Below are 22,239 nucleotides of genomic sequence, written 5' to 3'. Positions count from 1 at the left end.
TTAATTCTAGGTTGGATTTCTCTTTGGTCAGTTTCCATCCATTACTTTTTGTCTTGTTCTCAGGTGCTTTGAGAATAGGTTGTTCACCTCTTCTTTGTGACAGCCCCTCAAATATTAGAAGTCTGCTATCATGTCATCCTTAATTCTTCTCTTCATTAGATTAGAGACATATCCAGTTCTTGCAACCATTAAGCATATGTTTTATCCTCTAGCCCTCTAATCATCTTTATTGCTCTTCTCTGTACTCTTTCTAGAGTCTAGAGGAGATGTTGGCAACTGAAGGAGAAATCCTGGCTAGGTCATAGCCTCTGCTGTGTTATCACCATTAATTGACATCAATGTGCCACAAATTGTGCACATAACAAAGCTTACATGAGGAAAAGATGGGGAATACCACTTACAAATCAGATCAGATCAAAGTTAGATGACCTCATGCATGGACTAGGAGTAAGAAGAAGGCTGCATCATCAGGTTCCAACCCGGTAGGAGAACATGAGGAAGTGCTGAAACTTAGCTTGTACCCAAGAATATTTTTAGAGGTTTCCATTGCTTTTTGTTTCACTATGGTCTAATTATATTTTACAATATAAGCATAGAGTAAGTTTTACATTAGTAAAGGCAATGGCTTAACATAAAAAAACCTACAAATTTTACTCTGACATTAGGAAAACACAGACTATGGGTCCCAGTATATCCTGGTAGGATGTGACAATTAAGACTGTTTGCCTTAAGCTTATGGTTTGGGTGTGGTCAGAATCTGAGAAGAGGCAATAAATTATGGTAAAAGGACAGGGTTTGGGAAAGTGTTGAGAAAGCAGAACTTCATATTTGCTCACTAGCAGCCTTGACTTGTTGATGGCTTCCAAATTTTTTGTTTGTTTTAAGCCAGAGAAGGCAGAAGAGAGAGCTTTGACTCTGGGGTGGGGTTGGAACACCATGCAACATGACGCATTGTTACACAATGCCATGAAAAAGGCACGTGCTCACAGCTTTGGAGCACATCCAGCTGTTTTTTTCCAGGCAATATGAAAGGATAAACATCCAACCAGAACCCAACCTCATGTCACCTGGCCAACTTTGATAGGGACATCATGCCAAGATGCACCAAGATGCCTGCGTCACCCTGTCTCAAAATCATGATGTAATATCTGCTGATCAAAACTGGATTGCAATAGGGACTTTGGGTGATAAAGGAAAACATGTGCCTGCCATGCAATGATATTTTACTGGCCCGTACTGGTATTTGGAGAGAAGCTTTATAAACATACAGCTGACCATTCATGGAAAAAGTAAGCCAACTAGTCAAATTCTTTTTAGCTACATATATATAAAATGAAAACTCTAGTAAGAATAAACAAAGGCTAGGTCACTTTTTAAAACTTAAAATGTTGAAATTCTGAGAGATTACTAGATTTGACATCCTCACTTGACATCTCCAAAATTCATGTAAGTACACAAAACCACACAAAATCTGGCAATTGTTTAAAATTGTACTGGTAACTATCTTTAATTTTCAATGTTACAAATTTTATTTAGAGTTGGAGTTCTGTACATCAGAGATGGTATTCAGCAGGTTCTGACCAGTTCTGGAGAACCGGTAGCGGAAATTTTGAGTAGTTCAGAGAACCAGCAAATCCCACCTCTGACTGGAGATTTTACAGTATCCTTCACCTGCCATGCCCACCAAGCCATGCCCACAGAACTGGTAGTAAAAAAAATTGAATCCCACCACTGCTGTAGATGCTATCAAGGGAGCTGCATCTTGGCACACAAAGGTGTGCAAAAAAACCTGGCATACACAGGTAGGACTTCCCCAGTCTTTTTTTCTCCTTTTTTCAGAGTTTTTGTAAGGTACTGAATGCTGACCTAAAATATGAACATGGTTATTTCTCAGGCCCATTTTTTCTAACCACAATTATGCAGAAATTTCAAAACAGCTTACTGCTGAAATACAGCTGTAGGTGGTTTGCTATGGAAAACCAGTATTACTGCCAGTTTTAAGCAGCCAAACAAGATGTCTTTTTATGGACTGCACCAAAGCCTCGTGGGTTTGATATATGGACTATCCAGTGGTACCATAAACCAGAGATGAGAAATTTGCTGATGCCTGGTAGTTGGGGTTTTTTTTCAGCTTCAAAGAGCTACAGTGAATAACAGAAGTGACATAAACAGTTCTGTACCAGTCCATTCCATTTTAATCTGGAAGGGCATGCCTTTGCTCCAATAATGCTTTTCAGACATGATAAATGTGCTTCTTGGATGTTAGCAGATGTCCAAGCCAAAGTTTCTCCACCATATGGGTTCACTTTGGATATTAGAGGCTTTTCAGACCCTCTAGGGATAGGAACACATTGGCTGGCTACAAAAGAGGACGATATGGCAGACAAATATGCCAGGACACTTAGTCCAAGGGTACCCAAGAAAGTGGAAATCTGAAACATGCCAGTGCTGGCTTGTTGTTCTTCCTGTATGAGCAGTTCATGTGAGAAACTGAGAGCACTTAATGCTATATATATAGGAGGTTAGAATTTGGAGTTAGTTTCCCCGCATTTTATTTAGTTGGGAGATTGTTAACCTTTTTATAAGTATGAACCTAGCAAATACATAACTCATCTATTTCCCTGCAGAAAACTGATACAAAATTTCAGGGATTTATTTGGTGATTTGAGACTGAAGTTTAGCAGCATAAACCTGATTGGCCTCTACAGTGTCCCAAAAAAGGATTTCCGATGATGCATACGTATCCCTGGCGTAAGCCATAGTTCATATACTGTACATTGTCAGGGACATAATACAATACACTGAGTGAGAAACTGTAGGAAATCTTTCTTCACCAATAGAAGGAAAACTTGGATTACTTTCCTTTTGTATATCAATTCTCTCTTACATGATTGAGCTGATGGCGGCACGCAGTGGGGCTTCCAAGCAGGCTCCCCTCCAGGGTTGGGTTAGGCCTCTTCGGATCATCTCCCAGTCAGGGATAAGATCTTGCACCACAGAGGCTGGGACTTTAAAAAAATCTAAAAGCAAAGTCCTTCTTATTTTAGAAATGTACACTCCATTGGAAACCAATGCAGATTATGTCGTTTTCATATGAACTGATTATATAGGAAAATGTATGCAAATATAGCTCTTCCTTCTTAGGCTTGTTTGCCGACATGAGGTATGCAAATAGCTCTTTACATGTCTTGGTCTTAATCTCTGGAAAAACTCTTGCTTCTCTCCTTCTGAGATTTTGCCACATTTTAAATCAGTTAAATCAGATACAATTGAAGAAGAGAAAAAAACAACAATTGATATCCAGAGCCTTAGCTAAATGTAAATTCATACTGTTTATTATGTTTGAAAATATTTTCAGGATAAATAAGTAAAATGAGCCAAATTCAACTAAAGTGTCTAATAACAGAATTGTAATCTAATATACACATTTACCTGCAGTTAGTAGCAGTGCACTCAGCTAGGCTCATCTCTGCATTAGTGTTTATGGAACTGCAATGTAAGACCCATAAATCCAATGCAACAAGTTCACACTAGTTTAAAAAGAGAAAGCAACATTTCCAACAATTTAGGATGCAGAACTCTACTGTCTCACCAAGAAGGAGATTTCAGATAAAGAGACTGGACAGCCATTTGTCTGAAATGGTATACGGTCTCCTACTTCAGCAGGGGGTTGCCCTATAACACCTCAAGCATCCCTTCCAACTCTGTTCTTCTGTTCTGTTCTGTTTTAATAGAATCGCCCTGCCTCATTCAGAAAAGAGATCCAAATGTATTAATACCATTCATAATTTTCCCAAGGGTTTTTGCCATTTGCTCTATCATTTTTCTCATAAATCAATCAAGCAAACAAACAGCAGCAACTGATGAAGAGGAAAAGACAACAGAGAGCCTCAGGATATTTTTGATTAGTGGTGTTAGGAATCCTAGGATTAGAAGTTCTTAAATTTAGGTAAATGTGCAAGAGGACTGCGGCTATGGGCACCAACCCTACCTATACTTCAAGGGATAAATCCCAAGTAATGTGGATGGCATTGCAGCTTTAATATTTGAGTGCCTTTAAGGAGTATATACATTTTAAATTGTAAAGTTTGTCACTCTTCCTTTCATGGCAAGCTTCAAAGGTAGCAGAAAAGGGCAATGCTTTTTTTTAAAGCTCTTTCAAGTGGATACTCTTGAAAAAAAACACCAAGCAGTTATATAACATAATACATAGCTTGGAATTTTATTACAAAGAATAACTAGCAGCTGGGTTCATAAAATATGAAAAGTCAAGGTCTGTTTGATCATTGTTCACTAAATAATGTATAATTGGCTTACTGTATATGCAATACACATGCACTCCTCTACTTGTTGTAGAATACCTTATGCCACCAGACTTGAAATTCTAGAACTAGAAAACCTTGAATTACACCGTCTCCGGTCTGATCTAAGTATGGTATATAAAATCATACATTGCAATGACTAACCTGTCAATGAATATTTCAGCTTCAATCATAACAACACAAGAGCAAACAATCGATACAAACTCAAGGTTAATCGTACCAAACTTGATTGCAGGAAATACGACTTCAGCAACAGAGTGGTCAATGTCTGGAATACTCTACCTGACTCTGTGGTTTCTTCCCCAAACCCCAAAAACTTTAACCTTAGACTGTCTACTATTGCCCTCACCCCTTTCCCAAGAGGTGTGTAGGGGGCGTGCATAAGTGCAACAACATGCCTACCGTCCCTGTCTGATTGTTTCTTTTATTTTTCTTATGTGTACCCATTTCATGTATTCATAACTATGTATACACTTATACATATTATCTTGTAAGCGATTGACAAATCAAAATAAATAAATAAACAAACAAACAAACAAATAAATAAATAAAATAAGGTAAGCTATATATCACTGTATAAAAGTCACTAACCCTAACCAAATATTACGTCAGCCAACTCCTAAAGCTACCCAGAATTTATAATTAGATTTTCATCCTTCCTTTATTATAAATAATTCAAGAAGCGAACATATCTAACACTAGCTCGATACCCGTGCTTTGCTACGAAACTATGTGGTCAGGCTTAGTTTGTGGGGAGGAAAATAAGGAGAAAAAAATTGTGCCTCTGCCTATCAGCATCCATCGGTATTCATCTGGCTGTCAGTGTGTGGGAGTTGAGGGCTGTTTGGAAACTGAAACAGTATTTGCAGTGTTAGCAAGAACAGCAAGGAGCCTGGGCGTGACTTAGCTCAACTGTTCTGTACTAAAGCTGCTTGATACTGTGAAACTAAAACTGAAACTCCTCTCCTCTGCTTGTGTTTTGCATTTGGAAGAGATTTTTTTTCAGGTGGGGAGGAGGAGTAAGCACCTAGAAGCCAAGAGGAACATATGTGCCAAATTTCAAGTTTGTAGGCTTTACGGTCCTGGAGATTTTGTAATGATGTGTGAGTGGTATTTCGCTTTTATATACATAGATTCATTCCTCCACCTATTTCCCATAACAACCCTGTCAAGTCATCCATCCAGCATCCATGCCTAAATCAGGGCTAGAACTCACTGCCTCTTCATTTCCAACCTGCTGCCTTTACTACTTTTCAGGAATTCAGCAAATTTAAAATTTTTGCTGTTCAATGAAAAAGCAAGCAACTTAGAACATCTTTAAACTGTAAACACTTAGGGTTACCTCGGCGATGCTCAATTTCTCAATTTATTCTTTTTTTCTGGTACGGCATTTTACATATATTTGCAAGCATGATTTAAGGAAGCTAAAAGCAAAGCCACGCTGAAGAAGGGCAGACAGTCCTCTATTTTCTTGTTATCTTTTGTTCTCTAAATTTTGAAAATTAAAGACGTGGGCTCTCAAATTATTAATAACTTTGTGTAAGAGGCACAGGACATCTTTTTGGCTGTAGATAAATGAATAAATTATAGCTTGAAGGGGATTATTGCCAAAGTAATAAAAACAGACATGTGATTTAATTAGCATTTGAATCAATTTCTATTGGAAGTCAGCTCTAGGAACAGAAGAACCAACTTTGATTGCTGAAGAACCTATCCAGCAGGCTGGAACTTTGAGGGCGTGATGAATAGCTGTTTTAGCATTGGGCAACAGAGAAAAGGTGGGGTGATTTGCATAATGATTAGTCTCAGCAGTAGGAAATGGAAAAGTACTTTTGTTTTTTGTTTTGCCAAGGTGCTATTAGTAAAGTTCAAGGGCAACTAGAATGAAAAATGGCATCAATGCAAGTGAAATAAGTTTAAAGGATCAGTGATAATTTGGCACTAGAAGCATAAAGACTGCTTCACAGTATTCAGTTCATAAGCAGTGTAAAATGTCATTCTTCTCTGAAAAGTGTGCTTTGTTAATCTCTCTCTCTCTCTCTCTCTCTCTCTCTCTCTTTCCTCATGAAAGAGAAGCCCCTCCCCCATTTTCAGTTTTGGAACAAGAGTCCGGTGAAGTGACTTCATTGTATTCCAGCTATTGCTGGGAATGAAAGAAAACAATGCAATCACAGGATGAAAATCCAACAGACACAGAAACAAGGTCAAGAATACAACACACCCAGAAAAGAAAAATTGGAGAATCACCAGACTTTTGGCTGAGACAGCCAGAGCCCTACTCAAAAATAAGTCCCATTAGGTTCATTGGGGCTTTACATTTCAATGGACAATTCAATAATAATAATACTCAGATGATGGGATTCTCTCTTGTAACATAAGTATCTTCTTTAATAAAAATAATTGTAATATTTAATATTATAAAGTCTTTTAATTGCCTTTTGTTGCCAGCATTTTAATTTGAAGGACTGATTAATTTTATTTGAATATTTTTAATCTTGTTTGTGCCACTTTGATATAATGCAATAGAACAGGATATGAATCAATATGAATACATTAGGGTATATATTATATAATGCATCCCTTTGCTCTAATCTCAATCTCCTTCCTGTGTTTTCTTCCCAGCTGTCAAAATGTTAATGGTGAGTTTATGTAAGAAAAGGCTAGTGCTTTTATATTAAGTTATAATGAAAAATATTGCCTATATTAGCAGTGTGAATTAATGAATGAATAAAGAATGTAATGGATGCCTTAACTTACAGGATCTGACTAGGATCCATTCAGTCCATATTCTGCTTTCACTGTGTCCATCCAGATGCTTCTAAGAAAAGCAAAGATGGAAGGAAAATCCCTGTCCTATTTTCCATCCCCAACACAATATATCTGGAAATAAATAGCTTCTGAAGATGGACATTATGAGTTGCTACAGCCATAAAATATATTGAATGATGATCTGTACTCCCACAATTGCATTTAATCCCATTTGAACTGAAATACACATGTGCAGGCTGTTGGGGGCAATATGCTGAAATTTGCAAACTGCTTAGAGAGGGCTGTAAAGAACTGTGAAGCAATGTATACATCTAAGTGCTTACAATATATTGTGATTTGCTTTCCACCTTTGGAATTGGAAAAACATAAAAATAAAGTGCCTGTGGGCAGCAGTTCAACAACCAAAGACAATAGAGACTGCTGCATGATTCACCAACGTCTAATGTGAGACTTTGAAGTGGCTTCCTCCTTGTCAAAGTATTATGATTCAGCAATCAGAGTCACACAGAATTTTGTACAAAGCTGCCCATGGTTTGGTGAACAAACCATAGTAGAGCTAATGATCATTTAGTGGGATATGTGAAGCTGCCAATATTCTCTACAGATTCTGTTAGTGTGCCATCTTCCTTGCTTGGTTCTTGCTTTGAGCATTGTCTCATTCATGCTTTGCCTAGTTCAGCACACAGTGGGTTGACCCTTACTAACAGTTACTTTCTGGAGATACAATTGGCAAGACCCCATATCTGAACAGAAGGTAACTGGGGCATACCAAGGGGAGACAAAGGCCTTGTTTCTGCATCATGCTCAGGGACATCAAGCACCATAGCTTGAGAAAATGTGCAACCTACCACTTACATGCTTGCTCTTTGGCCATCTTGGCTGATAAGAGTCAAGTAACAGGTGAGTCCAGAATATCTTTTTAGAAAAAGAGAGAGTGCTAGCTTTGAGGAAAAATAACTGGGAAGCCTCTCTCAAACAGGCCAGTCCTAGATTCCAAAGATTAAAAAAATATTGACAATGATGAATCATCCTTTTTAAAGCAAGGAACTTGAATTGGCAGTTTCAAAAATCTGTTTTGTTTTTGTTTTGTGCAAAGCAATTCACTCTAATCACCAAGAAGAAAAAGAAAGGTGTGTTTATATATTTTAAAACATTTTAAAGCAGCAATTTTAAGCAGCATTTTTGTCAACATTTTATCTATCTGTCTGTCTGTCTGTCTGTCTGTCTGTGGCTATTTCTTGTTAGCTTTCTTGATCATTTTTAGAATGCTCTGCCCATAGGCAGTATCAAAAGTAAGTCACACAACCCGCAACTCAGCTTTAACCTTCAGCCACAACCCTACCTCAACCAATCCACCATCACCCAAGACTAGGCACGCACGCCCCTAACTACTTCAATTCCAACTACTGCTGGCCTTAAATGCAAGCTATTCAATGCAAGAAGCTCGCGAATAAAAAATATCTGATTTTTTCCTCTTACTAAATACGGCTAAATTCAACATTATATTTGTCTGTGAAACATGGCTCAATGCATCTCTCCCTGACTCCATTACCACAATAAGAGACTATCATGTTTACTGATCAGATAGTGAAACTCGTAGAGGAGTTGGTGTTGCTATCTTCTATAAAAAGTTCTTACATCTAAAAAATATCCAAGTTACCCAGGAGCTTGCTCTTCCTGAGACCATCATCTGTGAATTATCCTTAAATATCTGTATCTATGTTCCAGAGCACCTGATTATGACATCGAACATGTAAACAAGCTAAATTCACTACTAACATGGGCAGCATCCTGCCCATACCCTTTTATCTTTCTTGGTGATTTCAATCTACCTCATATTGACTGGACCCTAAATGAATGTACAACTGAAACGATACACGCAACCTTCTACAATGCTGTTACAAATCTGGGACTGGAACAACTAGTAACCAACTGCCTCAATCTCATCTTCTGCAATAGTTTGAATTTAATTTATGGAATACAAACTAAAGAACCCCTTTCCAGCAGTGACCACAATATGATTGACTTTTGTCTCAACATACGCCCACACAAAAATCACCACAATGACGTAATCCCCAATTATAAAGGCAACTATGATCTTATAGGCAACAATCTCTCATCCCTTGATTGGCAATCTCTATTCACTGGATGCAATACTGTTGAAGACCATTACAACATATTTTTACTTGAAGTCAAAAGAGTCATCAAACTGTATGTACCAACAACAACTCCTAAAACAAAAAACAGATTACCCATAACAATAAGGAAACTTCAATCCAAAAAGAGATCACTCTGGCAGAAAAACAAATCTGGTCACGTTGCCAATTTCAAAAGCCGATACAAAAATTTATGCCACCAGATAAAGACTGAATGCACCAATTATCACATTAAACAAGAGGAAAACCTTCTAAGCACCAATTCCACCCGTGCTTTTTACAATTTTGTAAACAACAAACTAAAAGATTCAAGGTCCATCCCACCCCTGATAGGACCTAATGGTAAAGACTGAAACGACAACACCATTAAAGCCAACATCTTTAACACATTCTTTGGCTCAGTATTTGTAAACAGCAATGGATCATGCCTAGTATTTCCTAGCTGAACCACAGATACCTACACTGATCTAATACATATCAATTTTACAGAAGACAATGTTGAAAAAGCACTACGCAATCTAAAACCATCTCTATCTATTGGAACGGATGGAATTCGTGCCTACTTCTTAAAAAAGCTATCCACTGCTATAGCCAAACCTCTAAGCATAATCATGGAAAAATCTTTCAGGACCAGCTCCTTGCCTAAACTATGGTCACAAGCCACGGTCATCCCCATCTTCAAAAAGGGAGACCCCAGCCTAGTTGAAAATTACAGACCAATCTCCTTATGCTGCATCACCTGTAAAGCCATGAAATCAATTATTAACCAATCCATCCTCCTCCACTTATAGACAAACAACCTACTCTCCAATAAACAATTTGGTTTCAGGAAAAAACTATCCTGTAATCTGCAACTCTTACACTGCAAAAAAATATGGACGACACAACTCGACCAGGGCAAAGCAATAGATGCAATCTACATAGACTTCTGTAAAGCCTTTGATTCAGTGGAACACGACAAACTACTCCTAAAACTAAAATCTTATGGTATCTCTGGACAACTGCATAACTGGATAGAAGCATTCCTGTCAAACAGACAACAAATGGTCAAAAAGGAGGGTCCTATCAAATTCTCTACCTGTCAATAGTGGTGTTCCCCCAAGGCAGTGTTCTAGGACCAACTCTCTTCATATTCTACATAAATGACCTCTGTGGTCATATTAAGAGCAACTGCATTCTTTTCACTGATGATGTAAAGCTGTTCAATACCACAGACAATACTGCTACCCTTCAAAAAGATCTTGACTATGTATCAGAATGGTCAAACAAATGGCAACTTCAAATCTCAACAAATAAATGCTCTGTCTTACATATTGGCAAAAAAAATCAGAAAATAAAATACAAGCTGAATAGTCAAGACCTTGTTGTTGAACCAAGCTCTGTAAAAGACCTTGGAATACTCATCTCTAATGATCTAAGTGCTAGAGCCCACTGTAACTACATAGTCAAAAAGGCATTAAGAGTTGTTAACCTAATCCTACGTAGCTTTTTCTCTGGTAATATCACACTACTAACTAGAGCATACAAAACATTTGCTAGACCAATACTCGAATACAGCTCATCGGTCTGGAACCCACATTACGTATCTGATATTAGCACAGTTGAGAAAGTCCAGAAATATTTCACAAGAAGAGTTCTCCACTGCTCTACTCGTTGTAGAATACCTTACGCCACCAGACTTGAAATTCTAGACCTAGAAAACCTTGAATTATGCCGTCTTTGGTCTGATCTAAGTATGGTATATAAAATCATACATTGCAATGTCCTACCCTCCTAAGGGGGCGTGCATAAGTGCACCAATTGTGCCTACTGTCTCTGTCCTATTGTTTCGCTTATTTTTCTTATATGTACCCATTTCATGTATTCATAACTATGTATATACTTATACTTGTTATCTTGTAAACAATTGACAAATCAAATAAATAAATAAATAAAAATAAAAATAAATAGGCAAAGTAGGAATGATGAAAATAATTTAAAAGAAATCAGCAACACTAATTTCATTAAGCATATCAATGATAGCACGTTTTTAAGGATATGAGTTTCCCTCTGCACTGGAATCTGATTTTTCCTTTCTTCAATCTTTACAAAATAGAGACAAAATATGGGGATACAATATGACTCCATCTGGGACTGGAAGCATTATATGTGGAATCTGCTACCTGGAACAATAAACAGTATTTTTTAAACAGTATTTGTTTAAAAAAAGGCTCAGAGTTTCTTGGCCTGGTGGAAGAAAGTCCCAACAACAGAGAGCAGACTCTCTCTCTCTATAAGGTTAGTGAATGGCCTTTGGAAGACCTCAGTAATCACTATTTGTGAATTCTGTGCTGTTTATGACTCCTAGACTAGTTTCTTTTTCCTTCTCACCCTTGCTGAACCGTTCATCAATTTGGAACACTAGCATCTATACTGGAAATGCTGCAGAAAGTTAATAGTTGTTAGAAATTTGCTTGATACATATGCTGCGAACAGTTTTCCACAAAATACAAAGGATTTCGATGTACAAAACTTACAGCAGAACTGCAGCCCAGAGAAACTGGGATTTGAAAAGCTCTGCTTTTCTTTTTTCTCTTTCTCTTTTTCAAAAGATTTCATTTCATTAGCACATTGTTTCAATGTCTTTCAGATAACCAAACTGAATACTGTGTTTAATAAAAAATGAAGATATGTTTTCTAACTCCAGAGAATCCTACATTATTTTCCTCTGGCAAAATAAAACATTTCTTCAACATCTGAGTATGTGACGTGGGCTTTTAAAAATAAAGATTACTACTTTAAAAATAGAAGCTGAAAATGCCTTCAAAACAATGGTCAAATTTATTATAAATATATCCACTGGGGGTGATTACTGATGGGAAAAAATGGAACCTCCATATTCAACAGCAAATCTGTCTAAGCATGTAAACAAGATATCAGTTTCTTAACTTGTGCCTTGGTTTCCTTGAAGAATCTGACCAATTACTGTAAAAAGCAAATTGTTGGATTAGATAACTTTGATTACTTTGAGTGTAATCCAGCAGAGCTCTTCATAATAAGATTTCCCCTGGAAAAACGTGTGGATGATTTGGGTAAAGTTTGTCTTATATTTTTAAAAGCCTTTTACCAGAGGGGAAAGGAGCCTCGAAATGACACATATTATGCAATATACAAAAAGAACAACTTTCTGTTCCAGATTGAGATGCTGATGTTTTCCCTCTTTGGGATTGCATCATTCATTCCTTACAAAAGGACCCAGCACCTCTTCCAGCACCACTGCAAAAACAGTATCAACCAGCAGAGGGTTTGGAAGCTAATTCTTTGTGTTAGCTGTCAGTTTGAAGAAGTCGCAAAATCGGAGGGGAAAAAAAGAAGAAAAGAAAGGAAATGGAAATATGTTCCCTGAATTTAAACTCCCAGCAACTTACAGTATGGTGGTGTCCTTTGCAATTTTGGACGTCAGTGCCAGCTACCTCCTGATTGTGGAGCCGAGAAAAGGATCAGAGAAGTCCTTCAGTCACATAGATGCAAAAGCACCAAATGAACTGGAAGCCAGCCACATTTACTGTGAACAGCTCTCTTAATTCTGCTGAGCAAGCAGTGGCCCTCCTTTTTTTAAAAAAAACTGCTGCTTACATGAAAGCAAAGGGCTCAGGTTGTTTACAGAAAGGTTTAGGAAAGAAATTTGCACTTTGTGGGGGGAGGAGCCCCTTAAACCCAGCCCTGCAAGATTCCCAATTGGTCGAAGGGAAGCCGGCAGAGAGAAAGTGGGTGGAGAAGAGGCGGAAAATTGTCTTGATTTGAACAAGTCACCTTGAACTTGCCAAGTCTGTAGGAGTCAGATTAAGGGATGGGGAGCTGAGCCAGAAGGCCTGGCATGGAAGGCAACCTAAAGAAGGAAAGTGAAGGGAGGGTGGGGGGGGGAAGCTACTGGCCGCAGAAGACAAGAGGAACAAACCCAAGAGCTGACAGAGCAACTAATGTACAGTTTTGAAGCAGGCAAGAATGTGTAAACTTGTTTCTCCCAAAAGATCCACAGAGATAAAATCATGACACAAATTTTGTTTGCAGCAGTTCAGCTCTTTCAATCTCGTCTCTCCTCCCCCCCCTTCCCCCCCCCTCCGCCCGCGATCTCTTTTTGCATAATTTTGCCTGCCATGAAACTTCTGTGCCTTATACATCCTGGATTATATTGTGAAGAAAAGTTGCTTAGTACTGAGCCTCTGCTTTGCCTGCTGGGCTCTTCAGAGCTGCGTTCATGAACATGAAAGTGAACATACACTTTCAAACTTCCCTACAGTCCTCTGCAAATCAACAGTTAGTAAACAAACTGTCTTTTGCAGAAGCTTGTTTTTCCAGTCCGTGAAAATAATCATGGGTAAACTTCCAAAGTGTTCCCAAATCGATCAAAATAAGCTTAAAAATTATAGCTCCCCATTTCAATTTGAGTTAGTAACAAATTATATTAAGGGACATACTGTCTCATATTATATTGTCATATAATACGAAGGGAAAGCTTAGAGCCAAGAGCTGAAAAAGACCAAAAAATGCTCAGTTCAGTCCCTTGTTTAAAGGCAGGCTATTACCCAACATCCACACCCACACTCTCTATCTATCCATCTCTTGAGCCTTTTTTCCTTTTTTTTATGCAATATCTTTATTAAGTTTCAACATCATGTATTAAAATACAAACTAACATAAAAGAGAAAGGGAATGACAAAATTATACAGTGACAAAAAAGTACAGCAAATAAATATAACAAAATTGACCTCCGGTTTGTAAATGTAAATAACCTTACATTTAAAAAAAACTACAATATTTCTCTAGTGAAATCTCTTGAGCCTTTCCAAAGAAAATTTTACTGCAGCAAAAGTCACACCTCTTAAATAATTCCTGTACCCGACATTTTAGCAAGGGAGATTGGTTCTTGTTTTATATTAGCATATGGTGTGAACCTTGCCAACTTAATATTTATGATTCAGTATTTTGTGCAACACCAGAAAAGTTAATTCAGTAACTAGATTGTGTTTTATAAATTACCCAGCCTATATAGGTATTGGTCTATCTGCATTAATTTTTCAAATATATGAGAAGATTTTAAAAATCGTAACTTTCCTGTGTACATCAGTCTCTCCAAAAAAGTTCAAAGGTTTTTATGTGATACCTTTCAAAATCAAGTAGGTATGCCATCAATACCCTATCTCAGTGGTGGCTAACCTTTACAGCACCAAGTGCTCCATGAAGCTGCTCTTCTGGTTCCTGGTGCTCCCACGTGTGCAAAGACCAGCTGGCCGGTGTGCTTGTGCACACCAGAACTTGGAAAAGCAACGGGCGACGGCTGGCATGGCTCTGTGTGCCACTTCCAGCACGTGTGGCATAGGTTCACCATCACAGCCCTATCTATTCAATTTGATTATAATAGGTTTATATTGGTATTCATGGAGGGATGAATGAAAACAGCATTGCACAAGCCCCTCCTCCCTTTTGTAATGTGCTGTGATGTTGTTTGTACTGTAATAAATTTTTATCCAGTCATGAGGTGGCCAGAGCTTAAGGAGTGAAATTATGCTTTCATCATTTTGAAGAAAACAGTAAGAACATGTGGACATTCATGGTAAGACATATATTTGAAATTACACTGCACATATGTAACATATATATGATCTCACTAGGATTTTCCAGGCAAAGAAATAAACCCAGTAATGAAATGAAAATAATCCTCTGTTGATCACATATTAAGGGGTGATTGCAATTAAAAGCAATTTTAGTGTATTTAATATTTCTGCTGAAATGCTATTTCATGGCAATAATACTTAAACTGAACACAGGTTGTAATCGTCTTACAACAGTTCATCTAGTGACCATTCAAAATTACAACGCCACTGAAAAAAGTGACTTATGACTATTTTTCACAATTCCGACCTTTGAAGCATCCCCATGATCATATGATCAAAATTTGGATGCTTGGCAACTGGTTCATACTTACGACCATTGCTGTGTCTCAAAGTGATGTGATCACCTTTTGCAACCTTCTGACTAGTAAAGTCAATAGGGAATCCAGAGTCAGTTAACAACCAGGTGACTAACCTATCAACTGCAACAATTCACTTAACAACTGTGGTAAGACAGGTCATAAAATAGGGCTCACTTAACGAATGTCTCACTTAACCACAGAAATTTTGGGCCCAATTGTGGTCATAAGTCAAAGACTACCTATAGTTGCTTTTACTCAATCGGGCTCTCTCACTAAATGGGATGCTTTGGCTCTTTGGGTGTAACCAGAGCATTCTGGAACTGAACACACTCAAAACCGTAGAAATGGTGGTAGACTTTAGAAGAAACTCTCCCATACTATCACCTCTCACAATACTAGACAACACAGTATCAACAGTAGAGACCTTCAAATTTCTAGGTTCTATTATATCACGTGACCTAAAATGGACACGTAACATCAAAAACTTCATCAAAAAAGTACAACAATGAATGTTCTTTGTGTGCCAACTCAAAAAGCTCAAACTGCCCAAGGAGCTGCTGATACAGTTCTACAGAGGAATTATTGAGTCTATCATCTGCACCTCGATAACTGTCTGGTTTGGTTCTGCAACCCAACAGGACAGACACAGACTTCAGAGGATAATTAGGACTGCAGAAAAAGCAATTTTTACCAACCTGCCCACCCGGGCTCTTACCTGTCCTTTATTTCCTTCTTTTTCAACAACTGCTTTGCGCGGCACAGCTGAGGTTGAAAAAGCAGGAAAAAGAGGCTTTTCAAGCGCTGCGCACCCTCATGCAGCGCTTATCAGCTGTCTAGGCAGCACAGCTTAAGGTGGTTTTACACACACAAAATGTAATAACCGAACCGGTAGTAACACTGGTTGAATCCCACCCCTGCACCAGACGTCAACAACAGAATATTCTATATAAACTCAGACTGTTGAAACTCAGGTGGAAGAAGAGCAGAGGTAATATTAAGCAGGTTCTGACCAGTCCTGGAGAACCAGTAGCAGAAATTTTGAGTAGTGGAGAACTGGCAAATACCACCTCTGACTAGAGATTTTACAGTATCCTTCCCCTGCCATGCGCACCAAGCCATGCCCACAGAACCAGTAGTAAAAAAATTTGAATCCCACCACTGAAGAAGAGGGAGAAAATAAGAGAGATCTAGGTGTCTTAGAAGATTACCGCTTAGGTATGAGCAAGCAGTGTTCAGCAACTACCAAAAAAGCTAATGCAATCTCGGGTTGCATCAAGAGTGATAATTTCAGGATCAAATGAAGTAATAATACTGCTTTACATTGCACTGATGAGACCACACTTGGAATTACAGCATCCAGTTCCAGATGTTGAGATTCTAGAAAGAACAAAAGCAACAAACATAAGGGGTCTAGAGGCTAAACTATACAATGAACAATTGAGGCAACTAAGTATATCTGGTCTAATCAAAAGAAGGGCTGGAGTGATAAGATAGCATCTTCCAGTACATGAGGGGTTGCCAAAGAGAAGACAGAGTTGACCTGTTCTCCAAGCATTTGAGGGCAGGACAAGTAGTAATAGGTAGAAGATCATTAAAGAGAGATCCAATCTAGAACTAAGGAGAAATTTATTGACAGTGAGAAGAATTAATCAGTGGAACAGCCTGCCTCCTGCAGTTGTGGGTGCTCTCCATTACTAGCGGGTTTCAAGAAGAGACTGGACAGCCATTTGTCCAGAATAGTGCCTCCTGCTTGACCAGGTGGTCTAAGTTCTCTTCCAACCCTAATATTCTATATTCTTTGTTCTTCTAATAGAAAACAACCTGCCCACAAGCTCTGTAGAATTTGACATTTTAAAAAAAACAAATAAAAATAAATTGTCTCAATTGTCAGTTTTAATCAGATCTACTTTTGAACTTGTGAAAAAGTCTTTATGTGGAAGGGTCTGAGGAGGAAGTTGCAAAGGAGTGTTGTGTGTATGTGTATGCCTTTGAGTCAAGCCTGAATCCTAGCAACAAGTCTCTGCAGTTTTCTTGGCAAGATTTCAGAAGTGGTTTGCTCTTGCTGCTTTCTTCCTAGGGTTGAGAGAGAGAGCTACTGACCCAAAGACATCCATTGAACTTCTTGTGTAAAAGAGAAGTAGAACTTTATACAGACTGATAACTCTTTAATTGCTGAAACCACAAGTTCAAAGATTTCACCTTGTTCCAAAATTCAGCTATACCCTGGATTTGGACACAATGTGGGAAATACATTATTAGATCTCCCAAAGCTCAACTCTTTCCTTTCTTTTGTAGGATTAAAAGAAGAGATCATTTTAAGTAGTACTGCAAGTTTAAACTGAGTGGTATCTAAAATGTATTCCCAACCAATACCATTCTCCCCATCTCATCTCTGAAATTGCTCTCAGCCATAGGGTAAAGGACAGATAATCAGTTTCAGAATCCAATAGCTGAGGATTGATTTATGAACATTCACTTGAGAATAGTCTACATTTTCTACAAGCCAGAAAACAAAGCCAAGTTTTTGGATTTAGTATGAATGCACTGCCCTCTTCTGATTGATTCTATACAGTTCAAGGAAGATAAAAGGCTCCATGTATAAATAAATATGGTAACCAAGATACAGACAGATTTCAGACTAGGAATTCAAAACCAGAAAAGAATGTATTATCTTCTTTTCCAGGGGTTTACAAGCATATAATTGTCCCTGCATCTTTTGAAAAGGGGGCATATTTCCTCTGAATTAGAGAAAAAGCAACTTGACAGATTCTGCTTTTCCTATCTGAATTTGATAGAATAGGGAGAAAGTATGTCCCGGAATATGTTCCTTTTGGTGCAGTTTAAATAATCCACTTATTATATCTACTCAGAGTTAAATTCAGTTGTTCTCTGGTAGTATTCATAGAAGAGACTGCATCACAAACTAGCCAAAACTAGCCTGAAGTACACTATGTTTGAATTCAGCAACTGGGATACATGATGAAATGCTCTAGATTTCAAGGTAAAAGGATGCTTTGGGGGATTTGGAGATGTAAACATAGCACCTATTTTAAATCCTTAAGCCCAGTGTCTGATTTAAGGAACTACAGACCAGACTCTTTCTTTGTATCCCAATATTCTCTAAAGCACCTTTTTGGAATTAGATCCAAAATCCTATTTTGCCCTATCCTATTGTGATTGGGTATATTGTGTGACCCTAGAAAATTGGATTAATTTTGATAGATAGGTGATGGGTGTTAATCCTATGTAAAGTTTCATTCTAACATATCCATCCATAAGGATGTACCAGTTTAGAGTGAAATGTCAACCAATTAATAATAGTTTAACTCAGCAAATCACTACTGTATGAAAATTCTAGCTCAGCATGAAATGTAAACCCAGTTTAGACATGCTACCATATGTTATACCCTGTTTCCCTGAAAATAAGACTGGGTCTTATATATATTTTTGGACCAAAAGGCCTATTAGGTCTTATTTTGGGGGGATGTCTTATTTTGCAGCTGACCGCTTACTCCCTCCCACTATCTGTTTGTCAGTGGCCACATCAGCTTAAAGGGCTTCCCAGGGCAGATACACTTTTCACCCAGAGAAATGACAGAGACTGAAAGCTTTGCTTGCTTGCAAATGGGGCACTTTGAAACAGAATTAATTGCTCCATTTCAAAGTGCCCCATTTGCAAGCAGACAAAGTTTCCAGTCTCCCTCTAGGCAAAAAGTGTGCAGTGGAGCCAAGAGCAGGCAGAGGCATGGGGAGGGAGGGAGGCGGTCCCAACACGCCACCCACTCCATCCCACTGTCTCTTGGCTTGCCTGCGACCACACAGAACATCAGGATTGTCTGCCTTCCCCCCATGCCTCTGCCTCTGCTTGGTGCCGGTGCCACCACACAAATCTCCTGTGAGCCTCTCATGAGCCAGGCAACCACGCAGCACGTCCGGAATGCCTGTCTCCACCCCCACCTCTGCCTCCACACTTGGAGTGATCTGCGCTGCACCAAGGGGCCGGCTGTGGCTGCTGCTGGATATTGCTGGCCTCTGAGTGCTTGCCGCCTCTTGTGCTGGCCATGCCCATTTCCCCCGGGCTTATTTGGGGGTAGGGCTTATATGAGGCCCAGCCCCCAAAGATCAGGCTGGGTCTTATTTTCAGGGTGGATCTTATTTTGGGGGAAACATGATATGTGGAGATAAGAACAGTAGACAACCTTCAGGCTGTTCTTGCATTTATCTGGTAAACCTAAATATATGCTGAAATTAAAAAAAAAGAACCAAAAAGAATATTTCTTCCTAGAGACTATTAAAAAATAATTGTATACAAAAAAATTGAAAATTAATCTAGAATGCAGGGTTCATTTACCTGTTTCCATTCTTCTTAAAGCACATCACACTATGAAGAGGGCCCAATGCAGTTCCAAACATCTGGAAAATGGAAAATCTGGGTGACACTCTCAAAAGAAATTACACTATATATTATTCACTATACATAAGAAATTCTAAAAGTTTTATAAACCAGTAGTCCTAACATTTTGGGCACCAGGGACGAGTTATTTAGGGAGAGTTTTTTCCGTGGACCAGAGGGGTATGGTTTTGCATGTTGCCCGCATCCTGTGGATAGGGCTTTGCTTGTTTGAGCAGACCAGTTTCTGGCATGCTGCAGACCGGTACTATTCCAAGGATTCCACAGTAGGTTAACTAAGGGATTGTCATGAGCGACTGTCTTTGGTGCATCTTCTTCTAGCAACTAGCTGTAACTTGCACACAAGTCACAACTATGCAAAAGTCTGACCATAGTTTCCCCCTGCTCTTCAAATTGGGAACCTAAGGCCAGGTGGACTGCTGGATTTCAGGACTGCCGTTTCCACAGGAGCTCAGTCCTATCAAGACTCAAAGATTGAACAAGTCCAGTATTAGTAAGTCTCTGAATCAGGAATCCTTCCATCTTGTCTGGGTTGAGCCTAATTTTTTACATCCAAACTCTGATAGCCTCCAGATATCAAGTCATGTCTTTTATTGAATCTCCCTATAGGCACAGGATAGAGCTGTGTAACAAACATACATATTGAACATAAATACTGCATATTGATGATACAGTACTTCATCCCAAACTGATGGGTTACTTTTCTCAACAGTTTCCTATAGTTACCAATTCCAAGATATGACACAAGACTTAATCACGAGACATTCCATAAAGAACATATTCTGTAATTCTGTAACTGTTCTTGGAGCAAATTCTCACAATTACCAACATTTGGTCTCATTTGCAATACTATGCCCCTATTTTTCAACCCTCACAAGCAATCCAGAAAGATACTGCAGTTGTTATTATCAAAAGCTGCTGAAAGATCTAGAGCAGGCCTATCAAACTGGCTACTACAGGCTGGATACGTCAACCACACATTCCGCAAAGGCAAAAAACATCACGATATGTCACGATCCAGCCTGTGACGCGATTGAGTTTGACACCCGTGATCTAGAAGGACAAGAATGACCTCACTCCATTCAAGTCCTGCCATCAGACCAACCAATGCTGTTTTCTCCCATCACCAGGTCTGAACCCAATTGCCAAGGATATAGATTATCTGTATTCTCCAGAGCCCTTGACAGTTGTAACCCCATCATTTTGTCAATAAATTTCCCCAGGAAGAAAGACTTAGAGGACAGTAGTTGTCCAATTTTATTCAATCAGGCCTCCTGAGAAGCAGATGAAGCCATGCACCAGCCTCTACCGCAGAGGTGGTATTCAGCAGGGTCTGACCAGTTCTGGAGAACCGGTAGTAGAAATTTGAGTAGTTCGGAGAACCGGCAAACACCACCTCTGACTGGCCCCGCCTCATCTATTCTCTGCCTCCCAAGTCCCAGCTGATCAGCTGGGTCTTCTTTTGTTGCCTTGCACGGGAGAACGGAGCTGGAAAGCAAGTTAATAGGGTGGGGTGGGGAAGGAATGGGGATTTTGCAGTATCCTTCTCCCTGCCACGCCCGCCAAGCCAAGCCACGCTACAGAACTGGTAGTAAAAAAATTTGAATTCCACCACTAGTCTACCACCTCCCATTTCCTCAAAGAAGCATTGACTGTATCCTGCATCATTAGCCAGGTAGGGCAAGGATCTGATCTACAGCTGGCTGAATTAAAATTGCAGAGGATTGTATCCATTCCCTAAGAATCTACAGGATCAGGCAAGGATCTGATCTACAGCTGGCTGAATTAAACTTGCAGAGGATTGTATCCATTCCCTAAGAATCTACAGGATCAGGCAAGGATCTGATCTACAGCTGGCTGAATTAAACTTGCAGAGGATTGTATCCATTCCCTAAGAATCTACAGGATCAAAACAATCTGTCATTTCTATAGATTCTGCTCATATGGCTTCCAACTCAGAATGAATGTGAATAATTTTTATCAGTAAAATGCTTGACCAGACAACTAATACTCACTGGATCTTCTAGCATATCCTTTCTGGGACATTTTGAACAATGCACTGTAATTTGATGGATGTAGTAAGAGCAGAGATGAAATTATGCTTCATTTTTTTTATCACTACAGAACAAGCTGAAACACAAGCTTCAACTCATATCTGGTCACATTTGCTTCTTGTTTTATCTCAAGTATTGTTCCAGGCATCTCTTCACCCATTTTATTTCCCAGAGGCCATCACTAAACCACTGGGATACATAGGATTGGCAGGTAAGGAAAGGCTGCTCAGGGCTAAGCTTATCAAATGCCCTAGCACTTCTGTGTTCCAGAGATCAACAAGGTAGCCAAAAGAGCCCTGATCAAAAGCAAAAATGTCATTAGGTAAACTGGCTGTGTCCATCAGATATCTGGGAAAAAATAAGCCCCTCCTCCCTGGCAGGTCTAGTTAACTTAAAGATCACAAGAAAATGTCATAAAATGTCATAAAAATGAACTGATGTAAAAGCCTCCCCACAAAGAAAATCACAACACATCTGCTCCAAGGTGAATATGGTCTTTCATATTAGTCAGGCCACTGATGGGGGTGGGACCATGGTTGCCTTGACAGCCATGAAACCCTAGGCTACCTCTGAT

Source organism: Pseudonaja textilis, chromosome 1 (genome assembly GCF_049901715.1).
Source record: "Pseudonaja textilis isolate UNSWEBS1 chromosome 1, rPseTex1.2, whole genome shotgun sequence".
NCBI lineage: Eukaryota > Metazoa > Chordata > Lepidosauria > Squamata > Elapidae > Pseudonaja > Pseudonaja textilis.
Note: the sequence above shows the minus strand (reverse complement) of the source record.